This window comes from Haemaphysalis longicornis, unplaced genomic scaffold, assembly GCF_048455015.1.
Source record: "Haemaphysalis longicornis isolate Haplotype H1 unplaced genomic scaffold, Haemaphysalis longicornis Haplotype H1 scaffold_16, whole genome shotgun sequence".
Taxonomy (NCBI): Eukaryota; Metazoa; Arthropoda; class Arachnida; order Ixodida; family Ixodidae; genus Haemaphysalis; species Haemaphysalis longicornis.
The window spans coordinates 3,618,682-3,622,515 of NW_027526266.1; the positions used below are offsets into that span (position 1 = coordinate 3,618,682).

General features: G+C 50.7%; 1 non-coding gene across 1 annotated transcript; it reads right to left on the reverse strand.

The window, feature by feature from the left end:
* Positions 1-555: 555 nt before the first annotated feature.
* On the reverse strand, positions 556-628 carry Trnaa-ggc (transfer RNA alanine (anticodon GGC)). Its single transcript has one exon. It is a non-coding gene; the product is annotated as a tRNA-Ala (tRNA).
* Between the last annotated feature and the right edge of the window lie 3,206 nt (positions 629-3,834).

Consider the following 3,834-nt stretch of genomic DNA (forward strand, 5'->3'; position numbering starts at 1 on the left):
AGAGTTGGCAGTCAAGAAAACCTCGGAAAGCAAAGGGGAGGATGTGGTAGGTCATTGAAATAAATAAAGAATTTGGAAAGAAAGGGCAGAAAAAATGCCCGCCAGGTGGGATCCAAACCCACGACCTCCAGAATACCGGTCCGGTGCGATAACCACTACGCTACCGGCCGTGCGATTTTCCCTCCACTTTCTGGGGTATTTATGTTAAGGTATTTTTGTTTCCTGTGCTTGGGGTGGTATCCAGCGCCACTCGGATTGCTGGGGGTGAAGGGGACCTTCTTTTTAACCCCCGGGATCATGACTCGAGTGTCTACGACATGTCGAGAGTGGTTGACCAGCGTTGAACCCTCTTAAGCTTTCTCTGGCACCAAGGCTGCCAGAACAGAGGTCTAGGCTATGCATGTAGGAAATCAGAATAGCAAATGAGGGGCTCATTGAAAATAAAACGGAAATAAGAGTTGGCAGTCCAGAAAACCACGGAAAACAAAGGGGAGGATGTGGTAGGTCATTGAAACAGATAAAGATTTTGGAAAGAAAGAAAGTGGAGAAAAAATGCCCGCCAGGTGGGATCCGAACCCACGACCTCCAGAATGCCAGTCTGGTGCGATAACCACTACGCTACCGACGAGGCGATTTTCTCCCCACTTTCTGGGGTATTTATGTTGAGGTGTTTTTGTTTCCTGTGCTTGGGGTGGTAGCCAGCGCCACTCGGACTACTCGGGGTGAAGGGGACCTTCTTTTTAACCCCGGGGCAGTAACTGGAGTGTCTACGACATGTCGAGAGTGGTCGAAGAGCGTTGAACCCTCTTAAGCTTCCTACGGCACCAAGACTGCCAGAACAGAGGCCCTCGCTATGCATGTAGCGAATCAGAATAGGACATGAGGGGCTGGTTGAAAATAAAACAGAAATAAGAGTTGGCAGTCAAGAAAACCTCGGCCAGCAAAGGGGAGGACGAGGTAAGTGATTGAAACAGATAAAGAATTTGGAAAGAAAGAAAGAAAGTGGGGAAAAATTGCCCGCCAGGTGTGATCCGAGCCCATGACCTCCAGAATACCCTTCTGGTGCGATAACCACTACGCTACCAGTGTGGTGGTTTCCCCCTCCTCTTTCTGGGGTATTTATGTTTAGGTATTTTTGTTCCCTTTGCTTGGGGGTGGTAGCCAGCGCCACTCGGACTACTCGGGGTTAAGGGGACCTTCTTTTTAACCCCTTGGCCGTGACTCGAGTGTCTACGACATGTTGAGAGTGGTCGACCAGCGTTGAACCCTCTTAAGCTTATTATGGCACCAAGACTGCCAGAACAGAGGCCCTCGCTATGCATGTAGCGCATCAGAATATGAAATGAGGTGCTCGTTTAAATAAAACAGAAATAAGGGTTTGACAGTCAAGAAAACCTAGGAAAGCAAAGGGGAGGATGTGGTAGGTCATTTAAACAGATAAAGAATTTGGAAAGAAAGAAACAATGTGGAGAAAACATGCCCGCCAGGTGGGATCCGAACCCACGACCTCCAGAATACCGGTGTGGTGCGATAACCACTACGTAACCGGCGGGGCGATTTTCCCCTCCACTTTCTGGGGTATTTATGTTTAGGTATTTTTCTTTCCTGTGCTTGGGGGTGGTAGCCAGCGCCACTCGGACTGTTAGGAGTGAAGGGGACCTTCTTTTTAACCCCCGGGCCGTGCCCCGAGTGTCTACGACATGTCGAGAGTGGTCGACAAGCGTTGAACCCTCTTAAGCTTCCTATAGCACCAAAACTGCCAGAACCGAGGCCCTCGCTATGCATGTAGCGAATCAGAATAGGAAATGAGAGGCTCGTTGAAAATAAAACAGAAATAAGAGTTGGCAGTCAAGAAAACCTCGGACAGCAAAGGGGAGGATGTGGTAGGTGATTGAAACAGATAAAGAATTTGGAAAGAAAGAAAGTGGGGAAGAATTGCCCGCCAGGTGGGATCCGAGCTCACGACCTCCAGAATACCCGTCTGGGGCGATAACCACTATGCTACCAGTGGGGTGGTTTCCCCCTCCACTTTCTGGGGTATTTATGTTTAGGTATTTTTGTTTCCTGTGCTTGGGGGTGGTAGCCAGCGCCACTCGGACTACTCGGGGTTAAGGGGACCTTCTTTTTAACCCCTTGGCCGTGACTCGAGTGTCTACGACATGTCGAGAGTGGTCGACCAGCGTTGAATCCTCTTAATCTTATTATGGCACCAGGACTGCCAGAACAGAGACCCTCGCTATGCATGTAGCGAATCAGAATAGAAAATGAGGGGCTCGTTGAAAATAAAACGGAAATAAGAGTTGGCAGTCAAGAAAACCTTGCAAAGCAAAGGGGAAGATGTGGTAGGTCATTGAAGCACATAACGATTTCGAAAGAAAGAAAGTGGAGAAAAAATGCCCGCCAGGTGGAATTCGAGCCCACGACCTCCAGAACACCGGTCCGGTGCGATAACCACTACGCTACCGGCGGGGCGATGTTCCCCTCCACTTTCTGGGGTATTTATGTTTTGGTATTTTTGCTTCCTGTGCTTGGGGATGGTAGTCAGAGCCACTCGGACCACTCGGGGTGAAGGGGACCTTCTTTTTAACCCCGGGGCGTGACTCGAGTGTCTACGACATGTCGAGAGTGGTCGACCAGCGTTGAACCCTCTTAAAGGGGCACTGACACAAAAATTTTGCATCTTGTTTTTTTTGTTGCGATAAGTTGCTAGTGACCTACTTATAACCAGTAGAAACCTCATTTGCTTCAGCGAGCGACGGTTGTTTAATTAGAGGCATTTTCAAAGCGGTCAGTCGCAGTTTCGGTTTCAGCTAGTCCCGAGAAACGATGGATTTTGTGGATTTTGTGTGAGCAAAGCTGACCACGTGACCGTCGGAGGGATATCACAGAGCAGAGCCCCCGTAGCACTGTCGAATCCGCATCAACGGCAGTTTCTGCAAATGCCCCCACGTACTGATCTCGTGAGGCGCTTAATTAAAAAGCGACGGTGGATGTGACGCAGGCGCTGCGCGTGCAAATGCTACCACGGCTAAAGAACGACGTGCGGCGCTCGAGACGGTGGGTGCAAGACGCGCTGGGAGCAGCCGGCCGGTCTGCCTTCAGGTCCGCCTACAGATGTGTTCGGCTTAGCACTGCGGCGGATATTCGAGTGCCGCTCTGGTAAGCGGTGCAGATGACAATTTTTAATGCAACCCGCCATCGCATCATTAACTCCTTTCTCATGTAAGCCACAATGGCCGGGACTTGGGGACAATTTCGTGCAGCGGTAACAAGCTATCACTCGAGCTACCTGCGCCGGCCTGGGCCACTTCGCGGCCGTGGCCACCGCCTGCACAGCGACCGTGCGGTTAGCTCAGTGGGCTTTTCGTGCCTCTGGCGCGTTTTCGCCTCCAATGATAATAAACAGTAATAGAAACAGAGTGCCTGGAATCGCTGTAGAACTTTGGTCGCGGCCAGCTCCCCGATGAGCTCACGAAATCACGGCGCCTCCGCCGCCAACGATCGGGTCGTTCGTGCTCGAAAGCAGAAGCTCCGCCCTCCGGCCCTCCGATTGGAGCGGCGAGCCGGCGAAAAACGCCGGCAGTGCGGAAGGGGCAAACACAAACTCGTGACGTGTTGGATGTTGTTTATTTACACAATATCCTCGGGATGTCGATTGCGCGTGGTCCTCTGCTGGCTGCTCGGTTGCGTTTAGCACACTTTAAAATCGGTTTCAAATATGTTGTAGGCTGTATTCGCCGCTGATATTTCGCAGATGATGTAAATGTGATCCCACCAATCTATCTCCGAAGTTATCTCACCTTCAAAATTTTGTGTCAGTGCCCCTTTAAGCTT